The sequence below is a fragment of the Monodelphis domestica genome, chromosome X (assembly GCF_027887165.1).
Source record: "Monodelphis domestica isolate mMonDom1 chromosome X, mMonDom1.pri, whole genome shotgun sequence".
NCBI lineage: Eukaryota > Metazoa > Chordata > Mammalia > Didelphimorphia > Didelphidae > Monodelphis > Monodelphis domestica.
This window is the reverse complement of record NC_077235.1, coordinates 31429550-31453832: the sequence shown is the minus strand read 5'-3', so window position 1 is coordinate 31453832 and position 24283 is coordinate 31429550. Positions and strand designations below refer to the sequence as shown.

Here is a 24283-nt window from a genome sequence, read left to right as displayed (position 1 = left end):
GCCAGTTATTGAAGCACCACCCTTTCATTGGCTCTGGGGGGGATCTTTCTTGTAATACTTTAGTGATCCCATCAAAGTGGGTGGACTTCTTCCATTGGCACAAATTGCAAACCAGCCCATACTGTGCCCAGGTTGTGCAATTCTTTTTGGCCACATCCCCCTGCAAATCATCAGAGTGCTTGGCATAAAGCATCAGCCATTATTATAAGTTCCTAGACTCTCCGGCTGTGATCAGTCGACCTACGTGACCAATACACTTGACCTATCATGTGGGCCTTTCCTCTTACAGAGTGCTCTCTGCCTCATGGGCACTCTCCATCCCTTGGAATCCCTGGTTTCCTTCACTGCTCATATCAAGCGCCTCCTTCTTCAGGTAGCACTTCCCAGTCCTCCTCAAAGGCTAATGTGCCTCCTCCCCTCTGATACTCTGGGTTCATTTGGTACCCATTTGGCAGCTATTTAGCTACGTGGGTGACGTCTCCTTCAAAAGAAAGGCAGCTTCTTGGGGGCTATGCCCCAAGACCTCTGTAGCACAGTGCTTGGCACACCATACGCATGTTGCAAAATGCTTGAGGATTGACTGATCGATCTAAATACCAAGTAAGTGGGGCAGGTCTTACGTACTGCTAGGGCCCCTAGGAGAGAGAGAGTCTAGTACATCATCACGCCATGGTCTCAAAGGCCCTACCAGTGAAGAGTAGGTGCTAGAATACAGGTCTCAAGTGTGTCATCAAAGAGCCCCATTCAATTCAGAGGCCTATCGCCAGAAAACCAGTCAGGTTTTTTCCTTTGGCCTCAGAAACTTAGAACTCTGGCTGTTCCTTGAAAAAGACACTCCAGGTCTTGGTTCTGAGCATTTTCCCTAGCTGTGTCCCATGCCTAGACTGCTCTCACTCCTCATATCTCACCTACTGACTTTCCAGGCCCTTTATTTAAGTCTCAGCTAAAATCTCATCTCCTCTAGGAAGCCTTCCCCAACCTCTCTTAATTCTAACGCTTTCCCCCTATTAACAACTTCCCATGTATCCTACCGGTACTTTACTTTGTATATACAGAACCACTTTGCTTTACTGAGCTTTGCTACATTATTATACTTGGTGGATATTGTGTCTTTTTTACAAATTGAAGGCTTGCGGCAACTCTGCCATGGACGAATCTATGGGCGTCACTTTCCCAACAGCTTGTGCTCACGTTGTGTCTCTGTGCCACATTTTGGTAATCCTTGCAATCTATCATACTTTTCCTTTCTTATTAGATCCATTACGGTGATCTGTGATCAGTGGTCTTGGATGTTACACTTGCAGTCATTTGGGGGAACTATGAACCACATTCATAGAAGATGGATGCCTTAACTGATAAATGTCCTGTGTTCTGACTGCTGTTCCCTGTGTCTCACCCTCTCCTTGGGGCCTCCCTATCCCCTGAGACACGATAATATTGAAATTAGGCCCGTTAATGACCCTACAATGGCCTCTAACTATTCAGGTGAAAGGAAGAGTCAAGACACAGCAAATCATTATTGTTGTCTTATTTTAAGAAGTTGCCCCATTACCCCAACCTTCAGCAAGCAGCATCCCGATCGACGTGGAGACCAGACCCTCCGGCACCTAAAGGGTCCCAGCTCTGAAGGCTCAAAGGATGGTCAGCATTTTTTAGTATAAAGTCTTTTTAAAATTAAGATCTGCACATTGTTTTAGATGGAATACTAGAGCACGCTTAACAGGTGACAGCATAGTGTAAACACGGCTTTTCTATGCACTTGAAACCAATTCACCTTACTGCGATATTTGCTATATTGGGGTGGTCTCGAATGGAACCAGCAAGATCTTGTAGGTATGCCTAGACTCATGTATATGTTGTCTCTGTCACTAGATTGTAAGCAACTTGAGAACAGGGGCTGTCTTTTGCCTCTTTGTATCCCTAGCACTTGGCAGAGTGCCTTGCACAGAGTAGATGCTTAATAAATGTTTATCGATTGACCAAGCTGGGAATTCTCGAAATATCTAAGTAGGCGATCTGTGAGATCACCTAAGCTAAACTCTTCTACTACCTAGGACTGGAATCTCCCTGATGGCATTCCTAACAAGTGGCCTTCTAGGCTCCCCAGCCCCAGTGATTGGGAGCTCATTAAGGCATAAGGCAATCCATTCCGTTATGAACCAGCTTAACTAGTTAGCAAGAACTAACTGATACTAGCCCAAGTGAGCTGCTCTAGAACTCCCAGGTGTTGCTCCTGTCTTTATCCTACCAAGCTTGAAATCTGCTATGCCTTAGCTAGGTCCTGATTAGTGTGGAACAGCGAAGCCTTCCAGGGGGCTCTGTGTATTTTCATTTACACTATTCAAAGTTTTGATTCTGTAAGATACAGTCATTATCCAGGCCAGCCCAATGGAAATAGGGAGTTTCAATTCAAATAATTAGGGGGATGGGAGTGGAGCTAGATTATTCAAGTGGGACCTAGCTGAGAGAAAGGAGAGGATAGGGAGAGAGGGAGGGAGGGAGGGAAGGACAGAAGGACGGAGGACAGGAAGATCTCAGAGGCGGGCCCAGGGACCTTTGGCCTCTTGCTCCTCAGTGCCAGATTCACCATCCCCAGGCATGGATCAGAGAGAAACGATAGCACGTTGTGGGTATTAGAGATGGAAAGGGCCTTAGCATAGAATTTCGAGAGTGGAAAGGCCCTTGGAAGTCAACCGGGCCCAATTCCCTGACTCCAGAAGAGGAAAGTGAGGCATTTCCCAAGGCTCCCATAACTTGTAGGTAGCTGAGCTGACTACATTCAAACCCAAGTTCTCTGACAAGAACAAGTCCCTGGTTCTTTCCACTAGCTCCCACAGCCCTTCCCAAACCAGAGTCCAAAAGTCAACCTTTGCATCTTGCATGTGACTATGTAGCTACACACATATGGATGTATGTGCCATTTAACAGCCCTTACTTAATGCTTACTAGGACAGCAAGATGGTTCTGCAGTGGGTAGAGTGCTGGGCCAGGAGTCAAGGAGACTCATCTACCTTCCCCAGTTCAAATCAGGCCTCAGATATTCCTAGCTGCATGACCCTGGACAATTCACTTCACCTCGTTTGCCTCAGTTTCCTCATCTGGAAAATGAGCTGGAGAAGGAACTGGCAAACCACTCTTGTATCTTTACCAAGAAAACCCCAAATGGGGTCACAAAGAGTCGGTGATGACTGAAAGGACTAAATAACAATGAAAAGAGTACAGTGTAGCAGGCATGGCATCAGGCACCCCACCAGGTACCCAGCTTGTCTTCCACATCTGCTTTAAATGGCTGTCTCAGAGGGGAGAGAAGCAAAGGTTATCGATAGCTCCTCATTCCTGTCTCTCTCACGCACACCTCACATTAATATACACACCTACCTTAATACATGGATCCTTCTCCTCCCCCTCTCTCCCTGGCAGTACAACACACACAAGCCCCCAGGGGATGGCAGGGGAGGGGTGGGGCCCATGCAGCCTCCAGGATAGACACCAGACTAAACATGGCCAGAAATAGAACTCTGCACTGTGCCTGTCCTGACGTTCCATCTGGTGTAACATGGAGGACTGGCGCGGGGGAAGGAGGGAAGGAGGGAGGGAGGAGAAGGAAGAGCCCACAGGCAGCCTTGTGGAATTCAACAATTCGAGTCAACCAATGTTCATTAAGTGTCTACAATGTTCTGGGCCCCGTGTTCTGCACTGGGGACAGCAAGATGAAAAATGACCCAGCATCCTGCCTTCAGGGAGCTTACTATCTACCTGGGAGATGAGACCTATACACAAGAAGAAGCCAAGGCTGTGAGAAAGAGGGGCAAACAGGAACTGAGACAGAGTGCTCTCTCTGGGAGAAGGGGGAGAGGGCTGGCTGTAGGGGGTCCAAAGAGGGCCTTACATAAGGCCTTAGAGTAAGAGATATGGGGACAGAGGGTTCCAGGCAGAGGAGGCACAACGATGGGAGGAGATGGATATGATGAGATTGTCCAAATTGGCTGGAACATAAAGAACACGAGGAAGAGAGATGTGAAATCAGATTGGAAAAGTCAAATGGAGCCAGATGGGGGAGGTAAGGAATTTGTATTTTATCCAAAAGATCAGAGCTTTTTAACCCATCCTGTCCAAGGCCACAGGCCACATCAATAACAAAACAAATTCAAACTGTCCACGGCCATGTTGGACATCTTCTGTTGAGTGCTAAGTAAAGGGCCAAGGCACCTCGAGTGTTGGGCGCCATGTTTTTGGAAGGGCTGTGACAAGCTACAAGTCACCAGACGCATCATTTATAAGCATTTGGTGAGGGAAATGGAAAATTAAGAAACAGGAGAAATTCATTCATCATGATGAAGCTACCCTACTTCTCAGTGATTGTGCTAGGCTAACAGTATTTCCTTTTCTCCTTTCATCAGGGCTACTAGAGGCTCTTCCCCAGGGTGGCCCCAACCGATAAATTGGGAAGTCCTAACTGTCAGAGATTACGTGCTAAATTAGACAAAGACTGGGTTTTGCATTATTGGAAAGAAAAACCACCAAATCAAAATGGTGGTTCCTTAATGCAATTTTGTGGCCCTAAACTAGAAGATCCAGGGGAATGCTAGAGGTATGCTATACCTGGGTATTTGAGCCAAGCATTTGACAAAGTCTCTTATATATCACAGGTGCTAAACTCTCTGGCAGCAAAAGGCTCAAATCAGATTAAAATGTGACTGGGAAATGCTTTAACAAAATAAATAAAAATACAATACAATATCGTCTTACTTTGTGATTTTCAAAATCAATAAGCCAGCCAGAGAGATCGGATTCTGTTTGAGTTTGACGCCACCGTCTTACACCATCCTAACGGGCAAGATGGAGATATATGGTTTAAATGAGAGGCCTCCGAATGGAAGGACTGTTAATGGGTCACTACTGACTTGGAAAGAGGTCCCTTTAGAATCCTCCAAGGTTCTATCTCTTGGCCTGATGTGGTCAACAAATCCTCAGGAGATTTATGGGTGACAGTGACCGAAGAACTCTGATTCTCGTTTTGACAAAGGAGGAAAAGAAGTTGTCCAAGGCCATACATGTAGTCAGTGGCAGAACTTGGATTTGAACTCAGGTTCTGCGACTCCAAAGCCAGTGCTCTTTTCATTATATCACATACTACACCACTCTAACAGTCCAACGACAGACTGGATAAAGTCATAGAAGGTACACTTGTCAACGTCGCAGAGAACATAAATAGGAGAGAGATGACTAACCTGGTGGATGACAGACAGGATCCCGAAAGGTCTCGAGAGGGCAGAAAGCAAGGTCAGACCTAAAAATAAAAATGTAATAGGGATAAATATAAAATCTTATGCTTAGGTTCAAATAATTAACTGCATCTTTAATAGAAGATGGGGAAGCGTGGAGAGACATAAGGTCACCTGAAAAGGATCTTGGGATTTTACACATCTACTGTGTAGCAGAAACGATGATGAATGGACTCAGTTGGAGTCCACAGTGTGACCCAGCAACCACAAAAAGCTAATATGATCTTTGGCTGTATTTTTTAAACCCTTCCCTTCCACTTTAGAATCGGTTCCAAGGCAGAAGAGTGGTCAGGGCTAGGCAACGGGGTTCAGTGACTTGCCCAGGGTCACTCAGCTAGGAAGTGGCTGAGTTCAGATTTGAACCCAGGGCCTCCCATCTCTAGGCCTGGCTCTCAATCCACTGAGCCACCCAGCTGGCTCTCAATTTACAGAGTCACCTAGCTGCCCCCGATCTTTGGCTGTATTGAGTGGCACGATGTCCCACATTAGGAAGTCAGAGTCCAGCTGAACTCAGCCTTGATCAGACATGTACAGGGTTCTGGTTTGGGATGCTTCATTTTAGAAAGAACAATGATAAGCAAAAGAACACTCAGGGGAAGGCTCCCTATTTTGAGGTTGGGTGGTAGAGAAATAAAGAAGAGAGGAAATTCTGTTTTGTTTCTTCTCAAAACTGTTACTACATATCTTAGAATTGCTACGAAGTATTGGTTCTAAAGCAGAAGAGCAGAAAAGGCTAAGCAATGGAGGTTAAGTGACCGGGGCGGGGGGGGGGGCACAAAGATGGTAAGTGTCTAAGGCCAGATTTGAATCCAGGATCTCCTGTCTCTAGGCCTGGCTCTCCATCCACTAAGTCACCCAGCTGCCCCCATATTATAGAGGAACATGGAAGTCAAGGGAACTTTGGGGGGGGAGAGATGGCAAGTCCATAGCAGAGGAAACTTGCTGCTAGTGTTTATATGTAGTTTTATTTGGGGCATGGAGAAGAGAAGGGACTTACCCACAGTCATACTGCTAATATGTTTCAGAGGCAGAGCTTGAACTCAGGTCTTCCTGACTCACTATCCATTGTGCTGTTGTCTCTTTCTAAGACTCAAAGTCAAGCCTACTGGCTGATTACTTAAAGAATCTTCTCTCTTTTCTTTAAAAAAAATAGATATCATGCCAACACTATGCCCAGTTTTCTTTTCCTTCTCTTTCTGGTAAATTCTAAGATGGGCTTGCCATCTCCCCTCTGCCCTCTCATTTTCACTATCTCCCTCACTGGACAATCCCGAGCATCTTCCTATCTGTGTCATTAAAGATGGGAAACCAATGAGATGTGCCCATGGCCAACCTTGAAAGTGAGCTGCTCTGGGGTGGAGAGGGCAGGCCCCCAACATTCCACATGGCTGCAAGGCCAGAGCTGGCCAAGCAGAGTGGGCCAAGTCCTAGCCAAGCCTCCCTCCTCCTCCAGAATTAACATTGGCTTTTGTTGTAATAAAGATTTATTACTTTATTTTTTTAAACCCTTACCTTCCATCTTGGAGTCAATACTGTGTCTTGGTTCCAAGGCAGAAGAACAGTAAGGGCTAGGCAATGGGGGTCAAGTGACTTGCCCAGGGTCACACAGTTAGGAAGTATCTGAGGACGTGAACCCAGAACTTTCTGTCTCTACGCCTGGCTCTCAATCCACTAAGGGACCCGGGTGCCCCCAAGATTTATTACTTTAACCATTACTTGTCAATCTGACTTTTTCCCCTTAACCCTTACCTTCCATGTTCGACTCAATGATGCGTATTGGTTCTAAGATAGAAGAGTAGTCAAGGCTGGGCAATGGGGGTCAAGTGACTTGCCCAGGGTAACACAGCTAGGAAGTGTCTGAGGCCAGATTGACCCCACCCCACCCCAGACCGGCTCTCGATCCCCTGACCACCTGGGCTGACTCCTGTGGAAAACTCCTTCAAATCTCCCAATTGCTGCAATGGGCTGAGCCAGAAACATTAAAGGTATTGCAGTGATGCCGAGAGTCTGAGAAGGGAGAGGTCCCGCCGATTCATCCCCTCTCCTTTTTGGACAGTTATTAGCCTAGTAGACGGGGAGATACTATATAGCCTGCCGCCAAGCACTTGCCCAAGGCTCCCTACATCCTCTGGGATGAGGAGAGATGCAAGGTAAACGAGAGCCCAGTAGGGAGAATTCTCAGCTGGCAGAAGAGCCAAAGTGATAGAGCAGTCAGGAGTGATTCAGCGGCCCCTTGGAAGGAAGTCTCCCCTGGAGTGCCCCCGGGAGCTGGGCTTGGCCTAAGCCACCGAGGAGCAGAGCACCTTTATCAGCGCGCCATCATCAAATTTCTGGCTGGCCCAGGGCTGGGAGGGGAGGCTAACAAGATGAGAGGCAGGCTCCCCAAAGATCTCACCAGGCTGGGTCATCAGGCCGAATCTAATAAGAGGCGTTTAATGGAGATAAACAGGCTTACCAACGGGCTGGAAAAAAAAGCAACTTTGCCAGTACAAGATGGAGGAGATAGAAGTAGACAGCACCCCTGCAAAGGGACCTGGGAGGGGTTAGTGGACTTCTTTGGAGGCAGCAGGCTGACGCGGTAGCCCTGAAAGCTGATGTACGCTGTGGGTGGATTTAGTGGGGCCAGGACACAGGGCTGACCACATGTGGAGTGCTGGGTTTGGATCTGGGTGTCACGTTGCATCATTGAGAGTACCCAGAGTTCAAGGGCCTCAAATTCAGGTCATGGGAGGGTCAGAGGAAGGAAGAAGAAAAGACCTGGGAGGGCCAGAGGTGTTTTTGTCTCCAAATGGGGTTTCCCTCATTCTGTTTGGCCCCAGAGGCCAGAACTAGGAGCAGAGGGAGGAAACTCATCCGGAATGCTGTCAGGGCCTTGTGGGGTCTCTCTGGCCCCTGAGGTTCTAAGGTTCTAGGATCCAGGCAGCAGGAGCGGCAGTGGGTACGAATCTTCACCACAGCCTGGCTTCGGGCTCTGAAATGCCAGTGGGAGAGTGGCCACATCAGGAAGGCCAGCTGGGCAGGCCACATGCCAGGTGGGCGAGGATGCCCACTGTTCTCTGACCCTTCCTCATCAGGCAAGATCAGCAGGACCTGCAGGCCCCAGAGAAGCCCAAATGGCAGACCATTCCCACGATGGCAGGGACCACTCCTGCTGTGCACACAGCCTGCTGCCAAGCAAACCCCAGAGTTTGCTGGCTCCCTCCTCCCTCCCTCCCTCCTTCCTTCCCTCTCCCTTTCTCCCTCCTTCCCTCCCTCCCTCCCTTCGCCAGTCTGCATGCTCAGCACAGACCTAGAGTGGGTGTGGGGCCTCTCTGACAAGCTCCTGCTTTTCCCCCACTGCTTCTGGGGAGGAGGGAAGAAGGGAGAGGCGGAGGTGAGAGAGAAAACACACAGCCATTTTGGCAATTAAATTTCCGAACCTTTTCATTATGCAATTTCAATTCATTAAAAGGTTTTTCCTCCCCCCCCCATACCCCAAATTCCCTTTCAATGTAAAACCCCACCAAGTTAGCCTGGCCCGGAATCAAGGCCCAGGAGTCCCGGGCCTGCCTTGTGGCCAGGCAGCAAAGGGCCTAGACAGGAGGGGCTTTTAGCCTTGGGCAGGAGCACACAATAAGCATGCTGTTCCCCTCCTCATCCAAGGCAGCTGCATGGAAACCAAAGGGTTTCATAGGTACAGACAGCGGCTCCTGGGCCTGGGCACCAAGAAAGGGAGGGCTGCCAAGTGGGAAGAGGCCACGTGGCGGGGGGGTGCTGGATGAGGCAGCTTCCCATGAGCTGCCAGGACCAGGCTTTGGGGCCTGCTGGCCAGCCTCCTGACCCCTGCTTTCCTCCGGCCTAGTAGAGGGTCTGTCTGGTGCCTAAGGTTCACAGAACACTTCCCAAATAGTGGCCCATTTGGTCCTCTCGGCACGCCTGGGGAGGTGGGTGCCATCATTCGCTTCATTTTGTGGAGGAAACGAGGGAACAGAAATCCACTGCCCCGCTCGCTCCCCAGCCCCAATCCAGGCTGAAGCAGGAATCAAAGGTCAGCCTTACTTACTTACCCGGTGGAGGACAGATGGAGTCAGACAGGTCTGCAGCCCCACCTTTGTTTGAGAAGACATCCAGGTGTCTCCTGGGAAAGAGGGAGCCATTTGGAGCCTGTTGCTGGAGTCCCCAGCCAAGCAAGGAGTCCCAGGGAAGCTAGGCCTTCAGTTGGCAGCTGTTCTAGCTGGAGGAGACACAGATGTGCTGCTGTTCACTGGACACCTGGGCATACCTGGCAGCTCTGGGAGACTACTCCTGGCCTACCTTTCCCCAGTTCTGAAAAGGGCGACAGCAGCTCTGCGATGGCCTTCCCCACGAATAGTGCCTTTCCTTCTGGGTGGGTGGGGAGGAGTAAAGGCTGCAAGGGCCCTCTTAGGAGTCAGTGAATTGACAAAACTAAATCAGACTGGCTTAGAGTCGTACACCTAGTTTCTGAGGTAGAATCTGAACCCAGGTCTTCCTCATTCCAAGTCTAACACTATTCCACACTTCAGTTAAGCCCAACTGGTTCCTTTTACAGATGAGAAAACTGAGGTTGAGAGAAGAGTGCTTTTGAGGTATCGAGGGGACTCCCTGACACGGTCACAAAGCTCCAAAAAGGGTCAGAGTAGAGCTGGGTCTCCAGCTGGGCTCTCCTGCCTCAAATGCGGCAGAGTTCGGTGGGCCCCAGCTAGCCTGAGCCTGACAAATACTTCCACACCAGGTCAACTTGGCTGACCTTAACAGGCTGCGTTTGGTAGCTTGAGCAAAATTCTTGCCAAGTTCTAAATACATATTTTTCTCCTCTTCCCACCCCCCCCCAGCTTTTCTCCCAACCAGAATTAGTCAACTTGGCCACAGGCCATGAAACCTAATTATTTCTGTGAGAGCGTTTAAGTGTGTAAGTACAACCACTGATGAGCAGGCGAGCCAGCCTGGGAACGCCATGTGGTTCCTTGGACTTGGGGCCCCGCTGCAGCGAGGCAAAAGCTGAAGGGAAGAACAGAAGGGCTGGATGCCTCTTGGAACATGGCCTGAGGAAAGCAAACCCTCAAGGAGAGAGAGAAAAAAAAGCAACCACAGACACATCAGAAAGGCCACTGCAGCTGGAAATCCAGGGGCCCCACAGCCTGACATCCTGCCTCTGCTATAGAAGGCAAGTCCCCAGCCCTCTCTGGACCTCACTACCCCCCTGATCCCTTTCAGCCACAGAGACCACCTCGAGCTAGCCTGGCACCCTTCTGCCCAGGAGCAGAAGGTACCTCTACTACATTGGAGGGGGCGTGACGGCCTAGTGGATAGAACTATGTTTGGTGCATCTAAATCCTGACTAGCTGTGTAACCCTGAGCAAGTCATTTCACTGCTGTCTGCCTCAGTTTCCCCAGCTATAAAACGCAGATACTAACATAGCACATGCTAACCTCTACCTCTCAGGGCTGTTGTGAGAATCGATGAGATCAGGGCTGAGCACAGTGCCTGGCACATAGCAGGTGCATCATAAATGTTTATTGACTGGCTGACAGATCATATATGGAAGGTGCTTTTCAAACCATATGGCACCATATAAATGCTAGCTGTTATTATTTTTTTCATTATAATTATTATCGTTCATTTACGTGGCAAAGGAAGGAGCGTGTGGGTCCCTTAATGAACTGAGAATTATTTTGTTCCCAAGCCTGGGCTTATAGAGAGAGTGAGGGACTCAGGGAGCCAGGGTTCAAGCCACTGACTCGCACTGTGACCTTGAGCAAGTGACTCAACCCCTCGCCCCTTAGAATGCTGGGATGAAAATGGGAGTTGGCCCACATAACCTCGGAGGCCCCTTCTAGGGCTACTGCTGGGGCTGGGACTCCAGGAGCTCAAGGGTGGGCCTGGATGCTCCCCAAGGTCCTCTCTCATCCAAGTTTGAAGGAACTAGGCCTGGCTGGAGATGGGGCAGTTCCAACGTGGCCCCCCCCACTTCCAGCAACATCTTGAGATCACAGATTCCAAGCAGGAAGAGCCCTTTTAGACAATTTAGCTCAACCCCCTCATTTTGCCAAGGACAAACCAGATGAGATTATAATTAGTTCTCAATTATCTCCAGGAGGTTGACAGTGGGGGTGGGGAATAGGCTTAGCACATAGTAGCTCCCTGCTTTGGCCTTCCTGCCTTAGGCACCCCCTACAGCCTCAGGAGGGGGTGCCAGGCAGCCCAAATGGGAATCAGTGAAAATCAGGGGCATCTGAACACTTACTTCAAAGCCCAGCTTGGCCTTATTTACTGGGGGACGGTGTGACCTTGGGCACTTCATTTTCCTCCCTGGGAAATGACACAGTTGGGCCAGGTCAGGAGATCTTAACTTTTTCTGTATCATGAACACCTCAGGCAGGCATTCTGGGAAAGCAATTGGGCCCCTCTTTGCCGAATCAGGTTTTTTCCCCCTAAAACCCTCACCTTCCACCTTAGAATCAATACCGTATATTGGTTCCAATGACGAAGAGCAGTAAGGGCTAGGCAATGGGGGTTAAGTGCCTTGTCCAGGGTCACCCAGCTAGGAAGTATTTGAACCCAGAACGTCCCATCTCTAGGTCCACTGAGCCACCCAGCTGCCCCCAAGAATCGGGTTTTTTAAAGTCGTAAAATGCACCGAATTATAAAGAAACCAATTCAAGTAAAATACTTATCAAATTTTTCCAAACAAAAAGTTCACAGACCCTGGGTTAAGAACACACACACAGAACGATCTCTTAGGTTCCTTCTGATTCTGACATTTGGCATTTGAAGTTCTAATATTCTTCCCAGCTGTGTCTGAAGTTCTTCTGATTCTGATATTCTGCTCTGAGATCCCTTCCAATTCCAATAGTCTAGGTTCTAAGGTCCTCCCCAGCTCTGACATTCTATGTTCTAAGATTCCTCCCAGTTCTGACATTTTCTGTTTGTTCTAAGGCCCTCCCAGCTCTGATGAAAATGTGTTCTTAAGATCTTATTCTAGCATTCTCTGTTCGAAGAACCCTTTCAGTTCTCTGGTTCCTTTTCTAAGGCTAGTCTGGGTCTATGAAAGAGGATTAAGAGGAGAAAAGAGACTTGTCAGCCCCTAAAGTATGGGGAAGCACTTAAAGTGTTAAAGTCATGAAGACCCGAGTTCAAATCTTACTAGTTGTGGGACCCTGGGTAAGTCACTAATCCTTGTTAGCCTCAGTTTCCTCATCTGTAAAAATGAGCTAGAGAAGGAAATGACAAACCACTCCAGTATCTCTGCCAAGAAAACCCCAAAGTGGGTCATGGAAAGTCAGACACAACTGAGATAGCCCCTAAGGTAGAGAACTGAAAACTGACTCTATGTCTGTTTCCATTCAAAGACTTGGCCATCTCCCCCCAATTTCCAGTCAGTCTTTCTCCTGTCTTAGTGCTCTGGCTTGGTGCTCCAGACAGACTAGAGTTCTAGAATCTTTCCTGCCTTCCACCATCAAGGTGACAAAAGCTACCCGCCATATTGGCTGCCAAATTGGAGCCAAAGAGTACACGGAGGAGCCAGCACTAGGAAGGGACCTCGAGAACTTGAAGAAGGTACAGCTGCTGCCTCTTTGGGGTTTTGTGGACAAGAGCAGAATGTTATTCTTCATCAAAGGAAATCACCGACACATGAAGGGGGGGAGAATGGGTTGCTCTTAGTGTGGCATTGAGGAATAAGCACTGGACTTTATTTAATAAATGTTTGACGGACTGACTGATCATGAGTCAGAGGACTAGGGTTCAAATCCTGCCTCTGCTCTTTACCAGCTGTGTGACCTTAGGCGGATGATTTTGTTCCTCTCACTTCACTTGGCATTTTTGTTTTAGTTTGTTTTGAAACTTTTACCTTCTTTCTGTCTTGGTAGCGATTCTTATTTCTCTGAATGAAACCGTTTCCATTTATTGTTATTCTCTGACCACCCCACACAACCCAACAGTTTAGTATCTTTCCTAAGGCAGAAGATGAGCTCCTCTAACCACGCTTTGGTCTCCTTTGCTGGCTCCTGTACTCTTGGCTGATTCTAAATGCTGGTGTTCGTTCCCAGGGGTTCAGTCCTCCATCCTCTTCTCATCTCTCCAGACACCATCTCCCTTGAGGATCTTATCTAGTCCTCCTCTTCAACCACTGCCTCTATGGAAAACTCAGCACTTTCAGAGGCCGCCCATTCCACTTAGGGAAAGCTGGAACTTCTTTCTTCACAAGTGTCCCTCTCCATTTCCCACCCTCCTTCCTTGTCTTCTGTCCTCGGAGATCAAGTTTTTGTTTGTTATTCAGGTTTACCTAGCTCTTCATGATTCCATTTGAGATTTTCTTGGCAGAGATACTAGAGTGGTTTGCCCTTTCCTTCACCAGCTCGTTTTTTACAGAGGTGAAACTGAGGCAAGGTGGGTAAAGTGACTTGCCCAGGGTCACTCAGCTAGTTAGTGTCTGAGTTCAGATTTGAACTCAAGAAAGTGGAGTCTTCCTGACTGCAGGACCAGCACTTTGTCCACTGCAGAGAAGCCAAATCCCTTTAATGCAGGACTGCAAAGCCAGCAATCTTGTTTCCCAGCTCTTCCTCCTCCCTACTCAGATTCCTTCAACTGGTCTTTGCCTGGCCTGGTGACCAATGCCCTTGCCTTTCTAGCTACCTTCTCTAGACAATCCACAGTTTTGTGAGGTTTTTTTCCCAGAATACAGTGCCCTAAACTGAACACTTGGCAGCTAGGTAGTGCAATGGAAAGAGCTCCAGACTTGAAGTCAAGAAGACCTGAGTTCAAATCTGGCCTCTGACACTTACTTGGCTATATGGCCCTGGGCAAATCACTTCACCCTGTCTGCCTCAGTTTCCTCATAAATAAAAAGAGCTACAGAAGGAAATGGCAAACCATTAAGGTATCTGTGCTAAGAAAATCCTAAATGAGGTCACCAAGAGTCAGACACAATTGAAAAACGACTAAACAACAACAAACTGACCATAATATTCCAGATGGAAGTCTATGTGTCCTCCAGAGAACTCAACAGAGGGGCTTGCACATAACTGGGACTCAGCTGTTTGCTGAATAGATGGAGACCAAGAAGGAAACGGAACCATTCTGGATTTATAAATACAGTAGGACATGTAATAATCAACACAGACAAGACAAGCTCAACAGACACATGGCGGGCGGGCGGGCGGGCGGGCGGACAGGCGAGCAAGTGTTTTTTCCCCAAAGTACAGCCAGACTTCAGCAGATCCTGTAGCACTAACCTCTTTCTTCACAAACCTAGGAGGCCGAGCTCCATCCTGGAGGGCGCACAGTAGGAACAGACTGACTGCTGTGCCCAGCCCTGTGGCCCACACTGAAGAACAAGCATGCTAATTATGGCACTCCACAGCCCTAGAGAACCCTTGAGACTGCCACTGCTGAGGGCCTCCTCACTTGAAGGCAAGGAGCCGGGGAGGGCCCGAGCCCAGTGGGGACCAGCTGTGACTGCTGTGTCCTGGCAGCCTGCTGAATCACCCACCCCAAGCTCGGTTCGGGGTCCCCAACACCAAGTTCTTCATAGACATTCCTGCAAGGTGAAGGCAGGGAGGGGCAAAGCAGGAAGAGCGCTGTAATGGGCCACAGGATACCTGATTTTCTGGGCCTGAGGCTCCATTAATGAGACAGTCCCTTCCCTTCTCTGGGTCTGTTTTTTCCTCTGTAAAATGAAAGCTTTGGACTCAATTGTCTCAAAGAGAGTCTCTCCAGTCCTGATATTCCCAGACAATCTTTCATTGTCTCTGTTTTACTGAAGAGAAATTAGAGTCAAAAATGAAGTGACTTGGCCAAGGTCACATAGACAGTAAAGGCTCTTGGTTGCCAGGAGACCTAATGCTCTTCTTTACTGGGTGTCCCCTTCCTCTCAAATAAAACTGGGCACCTGAAGGTGTGGCAGAAGAGGCCTTACAGTACCCAGGAGCTAACAGCAGAGCTGCTGAAAGGGCACTGGACAGTCAGGTCCTGAAGGCCTGGGGCTCAAATTCCCATTAGCTCCCATTGATACAGACATCAACAACTGTCATTGTGCATTTTTTAACCCCTCACCTTCCATCTTAGAATCAATACTGTGTATTGGTTCCAAGGCAGAAGGGCAATAAGGGCTAGGTAATTGGGGTCAAGTGACTTGCCCAGGGTCACACAGCTAGGACGTGTCTCATCAGTGTGCATTTTATTCATTCCCCAAGCACCAAATGAGCACCTGCTTCATGCCCGAAGAGTGGGAAGATACAGAGATGAAAGTGATAGGGGTAGGGGAAAAATGAACCATATCTATTAATCTGCTAACGTATGGAGGGGATGTAGATTGTAGTGTCCAAAGACAGGAGAAGCCAGCAGGAGAGTATCAGACCAGTGCAAGTGAGAAATGGTACGAGCCCACACTGCGGGAGAGGTGAGACAGAAAAGGACAACTGAAAGACAGAGAGGTCTGGAGGATGGTTTGTATGACCCTGGGAGGGTCATCTGGCTTTTCCATAAGAGGTCCAGAGGGGGAGGGATTGGCCTCAGAAGCCCCTTCCTGCCCTGGAGCCTAACTGGGGCTGAGGGACAGCAACAACCACTGAGGTTTCCAAGTTGAGTAACTAGGAGGATGATAGTGCCAGTAACAGAAACAGAAATGAGAAGGAAAGATTGGGCTGGGGGGCCGGGGAAGGGAGATGTTGAACACAAGGGGCTAACAGGGCCCCTTCCAGTGGCACACTCTGTCTGGCAGATCTTCTTCTCCAAGCTGGAAGGGCTTTGAGCTGAGCACAGCCCCAGAGCTGGCCTGTGTCTCTTTGGGCAAACTCACCCGGCTAAATGCAGAGAGCTGCCAGGATGGGTCTTTCAGGTACATGCAAATGACAAAGCAGTGCAGGAGGTACCAGTCTGTACTGGAAAAGGAGGCACCGACGCCCACAAAATCCAGGATGCTTGAAGTGGCCAAGTACATTTGCAAAGCACTATGTGCAGTCATCAGGTGCTATGGAAATGTCAACTCTGATGATTACAGGTATGCACGCCCTCCCCCGGCTCATACCACCAGCAGAAATAATTGGCATCAACAGGTTTGTTTGGCTTGTGTGCACACCCTCCAGTCCCTGGGAAGGCCGATCTACAAAGGGCACATTTGCACTTCTACTAACTGGCACAGCAGGCTTCTTCCTTAGTGCCTGCCACAGTCTCAGGGCCCCTCTCCAATCCCAAGGTGGGTCCAGACCTCTCTGCCTACGTGTGAGGCACTCAGCTGGTCAAATGCTTACTGCCTGCCTGATTACTAATAGGTACAAGTGCCCTATTACGCAACTCAGTACAGTCACTCTTCCACAAGCTTCCATCTGCCCACTCTCTGGTCTGCTGCTACTGCCGCCACTGCCGCTGCTGCTGCCACAGTGAAGGGGGCAAACTGGAAACAGATGGATCAGAGGATCTTGGAGAGGGGCTGCTGCCAAGCCTCCTGAGGCCCGAAGGAGGGGAGCTTTGGGCCCACTCAATGTGTTCCTTCCTCCTTGAAGCACAGAGGCTTCAACAGCATAAGGTGTTCCATTAAAGTCATGGCCGTGCTATGTACTATGGGCCTCTGCCCAAGGGGCTTCCCCTCTCTGGGACACAGTTTCCTCCATAAAATGATTTGGGATAGTCTAGAGGATCTCAAAGGCTCCTTCCAGTTCTGACATTCCATGTTAAATGTGCTCTGTTCTAAGGTCTTTTCTAGCTCTCACATTCCGGGTTCTGGGTCCCTTCCAGAACTTCAATTTTATATTTCAAATTCTATATTTGAAGTCTCTTCCAGTTATGAGCCTCCATGTTAAATGCTTTATGTTCTAAGGTCTCTTCTAGCTCTGACATTCTATGTTCTAGGTCCTTTCCAGAACTTATGCTTTATATTTTGTATTCTATATTTTGAAATCTCTTCCAGTTATGAGCCTCCATGTTAAATGCTCTATGTTCTAAGGTCTCTTCTAGCTCTGACATTCTATGTTCTAGGTCCTTTCCAGAACTTATGCTTTATATTTTGTATTCTATATTTTGAAATCTCTTCCAGTTATGAGCCTCCATGTTAAATGCTCTAGGTTCTAAGGTCTCTTCTAGCTCTGACATTCTATGTTCTAGGTCCTTTCCAGAACTTATGCTTTATATTTTGTATTCTATATTTTGAAATCCCTTCCAGTCATGAGCCTCCATGTTAAATGCTCTCTGTTCTAAGGTCTCTTTCCCAGCTTTGACATTCTATGTTTCTAGGTCCTTTCCAGAACTTATGCTTTATATTTCATATTCTATATTTTGAAGTCTCTTCTAGTCATGAGACTCCATGTTAAATGTTCTATGATCTAAGGTCTTTTCTAGTTTGGATATTCCAAGGTATAAGAGTCTATGCAGCTGACATTCCACATTGTATGTTCTAAGGTCCATTTCCAGCTCTGACATTCCCCACACAGCCCTGACATTCTGTATTCTAGGATTTGAGGTCCTTTCCAGTTCTAATATCCCACACTGATTGCTCCAAGGTCCTTTCTAGCTCTGACATTCCAAGATGCATGTTCTAAAGTCTCTAGTTTGAGCATGGATGCCCTGGACCATGCAGAAAATCACCTTTCCTCTCAATTACCACTGCCAAGGCTGTCAGTAAGGTACTTCTTTTGGATTTAGGGACTTAGAAAAAGGAGCTTCCTTTCCACTAAAGAAGGCTCACATAGACATTCCACAGACCCCCTTGAAAAGCATGTTCTCAGAGCCAAAAGAGATGGCGGCAAGAAAACCAGAACCCCTTCTGTTCAGGCTTGACTTGTATCCAAGGCCACTCATCCTGACAACTTTCCAATTTCAATCAATGTTCAGAACAAGATTCCATTAAAATGGAGCCTCTTCTCTTCTGTTCTCTCAGACTTTGTATAGTTCTGTGATTTTATGGGGAGATGGAACGGTTTGACCTCTCCAGAGTCGTAGGGCAAGGGAGGCCAGAGCCAGCTGGGCCAGTGATTGGCTGTGACAGACCCAAAGGGCAGACAAGGAGCCAGAGTAAACTCTTCCTTTGCGCTCACGTTAAACCTTAACAACATTTAATTTAAAAAGTAATTTTGAAAATTTCTCGTGCGATGAATCAAAAAGGTGTTTGAGGCTGCTGTGCTGATCCCTGGAGTTTGGCAGCCTGGAGTTTAATAACCTGAATCTCCCTAAAGCAAACGGAACCCCGAGCTGCTTCCGCTGGAGGTGAATACTCCCTGCTCCTTCCATGTCGCACTCAGGGCAAAGAGTCCACAGCTCTTCCTGCTCCTCCATCCCATCTACCTGTCCGTTCTATCCCCACGACATCTCTCCCATCCTTTGCCTCCTCTCTGCTCACAAGGCCATTACCCTAGGCCCTCATCACCTCTGGCCTGGATAGCTGTGATAGCCTCGTAAGCCATCTCTCGGCCTCCTGCTCGCAACATCTTCCCTCCCTTTGCTGTACCATCTTCCCAGGCAGAAGTCTTCAGTGGCCCCCTACTCCCTCTACGAGAAAATATAAACTCCTCAGCTTTCCACTGAAGGCCCTCCATAGCTTACTCGGGTAACTCCTGTTCCCAAACTGATTTCCTTCTGTTCCCTTGCCCACAGTGGCTTTGGCGCTCAGCCGAGCCAGGCGACTAACGGTTCCTCAACATTAACTTAACTGCCTCTTCTTGCCTCTCTCTATTAAAATCCCCAGGCTGTCCCTCACCCTGGGAATGCAGTCACTTGTCATTTCGGTCAGTCTGAAAGCCAGCCTGAAATCTCTCCTCTCTTCAGGGCCCAGCTCAGATGCTATGGCCTCTGGGGAGTCTTCTCTGATGCTCCTCCTTCTGCCCACACCTCCTGCTCACATCCCTCTAAGACATCCTTCCAGGATCTCTCTTTGGCCCCACTCTGAGCTTCCACTGGGCACATTCTGTTCCCACCATTGCGGGAAGTTCCTGGAGTCCAGGGGCCCATCTTTGTAGCTCTGGGGGGGAGGGAAAACACAAAGTTCTGCACAGACTAGGTCCTTAAGAAACATTTCTTGAATTGAACTGAAATCAAGCTCTAAGCATTTCTAATCCAACTATTCTGAACCTTGAGGGAGCTTATCTGTTTGACCCTGAACAAGTCACTTCCCTTTTATGGGCTCAGGCTTCAGTCTACTCTTCTATTAAACAAGGCCTAGATGACTGCTAAGGTCCTTCTCAGCTCTGCCATTCACTATTCTTTTTTTAAACCCCTCACCTTTCATCTTAGAGTCAATACTGTGTATTGGTTTCAAGACAGAAGAGCTGTAAGGGCTAGGCAATGGGGGTCAAGTGACTTGCCCAGGGTCACACAGCTGGGAAGTGTCTGGGTCCAGATTGGAACCCAGGACCTCCCATCTCTGGGTCTGGCTCTCAATCTACTGAGCAATCCAGCTACCCCCCCCATTCACTATTCTAAACACCATCCCAGCTCCCAAAATCCCTTATTCATTCATTCATTCATTCATTCATTCACTCAATTTCCACTGACACTAACTGAGTGCCCATATGCAGGTTCCTATGGTAAACAATATTCATGATGCAGAGAGCACTAATAATAATAACCCACATTTCTAAAACGAGTGCGAGGGAGGGTCCTAATCTGGATACAGCAGCATGAATGAGGGACGAAGGTCCCTCCAATCCTCTGGAGTGACCCACAAGGCTACCATCTTAGCTACCCAAGTCCTGATGAGAATTAATCAACCAATTAATACACATTTATCCCAGCAATTAATACATGCCAGATACTATAATAGAGACAAAGGTGAGAGCATCCCTGCCCTTGAGGAGCTTACACCTCAGTTATGGAAAACAACATGTGAATATATGGGTAAATAAAAGGAGAGGAAGATGCTAACATCTGAAGAAAACAGGCCAGACCTCATGTAGAAGTTTGACCTGTCCCTTGAAAGAAACTAGGGATCTAGAGAGACGGTGATAAGGAAGAGACGTGTTCTTGGCACATAGTAGGGATGTAATAAATATTTGTTGACAGACCAATGAATTCCACAGATGGGAAACAGCAAGCAAAAAAGCAAGGAAGTGGGAGATGGAGTGCCACGTATGAGAACTACCGAGAACACCAGTCTGGTTAGACAACAGAATGCAGGAAGCGGAGCAATGTATAACAAGGCTGAACAGATTGCCTGGGACTAGGCTGTCAAAGTCTTCAAATGCCAAACAACTCTAAGATAGAAGGGCAAAGGTTGAGCAAATGAGGTTGACTTGCCCAGGGTCACACGGCTAGGAAGTGAACAAAGGCAAATTTGAATCTGGGTCCTCCTGATTCCAGGCTTGGCACTCTGTCCATTGTGCTACCTCTAGTTGCCCCAAGGATATTGTTTAGGGAGCTATTGCAATAATTCAGGTGAGAAATGAGAAGGGCCTGAACTTATGGTAGCAGTTGTGTGGAGAAAAGAGAATGAATGCAAAAAAGAACATGACTTATTAAAAGTAAACCGAGATAGGGCAGCTGGGTAGCTCAGTGGATTGAGAGCCAGGCCTAGAGATGGGAGGTCCCAGGCTCAAATCTGGTCTCAGACACTTCCCAGCTGTGTGATCCTGGGCAAGTCACTTGACCCCCATTGCCTAGCCCTTACCACTCTTCTGCCTTGGAGCCAATACACAGTAATGATTCCAAGATGGAAGGTAAGGCCTTTAAGGAAAAAAAGTAAACCTAGGGAATGAGAAGTGGAAGATGAACATGAAGTTGTGAATATGGGTAGTGACTGGAAGGATAAGTGGTACCCTTAACAGAAACAGGGAAGCTTGGAAGAAGGATGGGTTTGGTGGAAAGATGATGAGTTAAGTCTGGGGCACACTGCATTTGAGATGTCTAGAGAATTTCCAGTTCAAACTTTTCAGTAAACAGTTTGATGGTGCAGCTTTCTTGTACTCAGCAACTAGAGCCAGAAATAGAGACCTGGGAATGATAAGCATAGAAATGATCATTAAACTCATGGAAGTTGATGAGGTTATCAAGAGAAAATAGAGAAGAAGGTCCAATACAGAGCCTTGGGGTACACCCACAGTTTAGAAGATGTTGTTGGTGATGATCCTTCATGGGAGACTAAAAAGAAATAGTTAAGACAGATAAGAGGGGAACCCAGGAATTAAAAGGAATCTACTCTACTCAATTCAAAGAGCAGGGAGGCTTAGAAGAGTTGTTACTAAGAAAGAAGGAAAGTAGATCATAAGACTGATTTGGCTCAAGTGACTTTCACTGTACTGGCTAGGTGCAAAGATGGGGTCTGATTCACAAAAAAGCTAAAACAGCTCTCAGAATATGGGCCAAACTTACAAAAATGCTAGATGTATTCCTTTGTGAAGATGGTGCATAATGGCTACAATTCAGGTAGCTGTAGCACCTAATGAAAAACAAATAGATTACAGCACATAGGACAGCTGCCCAGTGTATGATAGCAGCACTTTACAGCTCAGCAGAAAAAGCAGCCTAGGGATGACATCAGCAGGTTTGACCATCAGGAAAGTCATAAAGAGCTTAGGAAAGTGGAAAGGTGCGCCACATAGAATAGAGCCCTAGGACTAACAGTTTCTCAGGCTCTATTTCTCCCCTCTTCACTAGTGGTATGAGAATTTGAGGAAGGGTGTGTGTGTCCTTACATATATGAAGGGAATTTTCTTCATTATTTACCTTGCAATTCTGTTTAATTAAATATTTATGCTTTAAGTTAGTGAATCTTCTGGGTTAGTCAGATTTTTAAAAGAAGCATTGGATAGGGGTTCATGAGGCTGTGTTTTTCTAAATAGTCACTGTCCCAAGCAAAGCTTGAACCTGAAAATAGCTCTTGGGACTCCAGTTGAGGGCAAGGGTGTGCTGCAAACAACACCCTCTCTAGCACTTCCCTTACTTCCCTAAGCCTCGGTTTCCTCATCCAGAAAATGGGACTTGCACTAGCAATCTCTCAAGAACATTGTGAGGTTCAAGTGCCATAGCTAATACTTTGTAAATCTTGGGGTGCTAATGCAAGTGTAAACTGCTACTATTAACTTCTACAACAACCTTTCTCCAGTGACTCACCAGAACACAAAGATGACCCTGAGCCCTCCTGGGTTCTACTGGCAGAGAGTCAACTCTAGCAGGATTTGCACTGAGATAGAAAGACATCAAGTACAGGGCCAGCAACAGCCAAATTGCATTAGGAGAGGCTCTCTACTAGAGTGCACAGAGAGTAGTAACCCAACTCCACACTGCCATGACACCTCAGGCCTTGCAGAATCAGACCTTCAGGGTAAACTGGAGGCCACAAATGAATTGAAGGGCCTCAGACTGAAAGATGATCCTTTTCATGATCTGTTGGGTCCCTGTGACATCAGTAGTCCTGCCAGTGCAAGTCTGTTGTAACACAGAAGATCATCTTAGCCCTATGAACCAGTGTGTGTGTGTGTGTGTGTGTGTGTGTGTGTGTGTGTGTGTGTGTGTGTGTGTGAGAGAGAGAGAGAGAGAGAGAGAGAGAGAGAGATTCATAGTGTCAGACCTAAAAGGGCCTTTTGGAGAACAAGTCTAACCCCTTCATTTTCAGGTAAGGAAACTGAGCCATCTTTGGATAAGAATGACCCTTTTGATATGGGTGGTGGGTAGTACACTCTCCCACCCCCACCCTGTTTTGCTTTGGGCAGAAGACCTCAGGATTCCATCTTTGGTTGACTAATCTTAAATTCATCTGCTCTAGGTGAAAGACTAGGGGACCATTCCTGCTGTGGGCAGGGAAGAGGGAGGCAAATGATGGAAGGATGAAAAAACTCCTTTATTCTCTCTCCCCTCTTATTTACCACTGCTAAGAAGAGGGTGGGAAATGACTTGCCCAAGGTAAAACAGCAGGTAAATGTCATCAGAGCTCAGACTAAAATTCAAGTCTCTCCCAAAGCCCAATTCTGCGCTATGCAATGCAAAGTGTTCTATGGTTGTGTGAGAACTATTTTCCAGTGTGAGATGTGGGTGTTGGGACATCTAGTCTTTCATACCAGATTTAAACCATGTTTCCTTCCTTAGAAATTCATATCCTATCATCAATAAGTCTATTAAAAAAGCTTTAATAATGTTAGCCCCAACTTTATAAACGGGGAAACCAATGCAGAAACCAAGTTCCTCTAGTATCAAAAGGGGACCTGGCATTGGCACTTTGTGAATAATAGATTCCCATGGACAGAACCAATTGGAAACCAGTAGAATGTAAGCTCCCTGAGGGCAGGGGCGTGTGTACGTGTACACCAGGCACCTAGCACAAAGTTCTGCCTAGAGAGGCACTTAATAGATGCTGAATTGTTGAAATGAGGTTGTCCTTCCATCAGGCACATCTTTCTACCCCAGCTTGGGATTAAGCATAAACTATCAAAAAGAGATAGTGCCTCTTCTAGGGACGGGCAAAGAGGGCTGTGTGGGAGGCGTATAGGCCTGAGAGACAAGGCTGTACAAGAAGCGTTGGATTTGGAGTCAGAAGGCTGGGGCAGATCTTGGGTTTCCGTAACTAACTTCCTCTCTGTGTCTTTCTTCCTTTGGTAAATGAGGAGTAAGGCCTACATGCGAGATCCTTGATCTGGGGCCCATGGACTTGTTTATCTTTTTCCTCACTATTTTGATAACTATAATTCAGTAGAAATTAGAAGTTTCCTTGTTAATCATGTATCTTATTTTATGCATGTAAAAACTGGGGTCTGGCTCCCTTCGCAGCCAGGAAGTTCTTACACATAGCTAACCTAAATCTTTCTTGGCGCAGCAAGCCTCCACTGACTCTGGGTCTGAGGAAGAACGGCCTTTACTGACTGTCTGGAAGTCTCAGAACAGTCAAAGAGTGAGGCCCAGGCCTTCTGGCCTATGGACAACCCCTACACTCACAGGGAACGTCTCTGCATCTACCCATGTGGCCAACCCTCCATTTAAAGACCAAAAAATGGTGCAAAAAGGAACTCCCACCTCCTTAGCTCAGGTCTAGTCACCAAACTGGAAACAGGTCCATGCGCCCACGTGGCATAGCCTTGTCCAG

At 47.6% G+C, this 24283-nt stretch overlaps 1 protein-coding gene across 1 annotated transcript in view; it reads right to left on the bottom strand.

The window, feature by feature from the left end:
* The window catches only part of NEXMIF (neurite extension and migration factor), a 198264-nt gene that overhangs the window by 154153 nt on the left and 19828 nt on the right, over positions 1–24283 (bottom strand). Inside the window, exon 4 of the mRNA XM_001362112.4 lies at positions 5232–5290. The gene's annotated coding sequence lies outside the window, so the exon portion shown is untranslated. The remainder of the gene's footprint in view (positions 1–5231; positions 5291–24283) is intronic.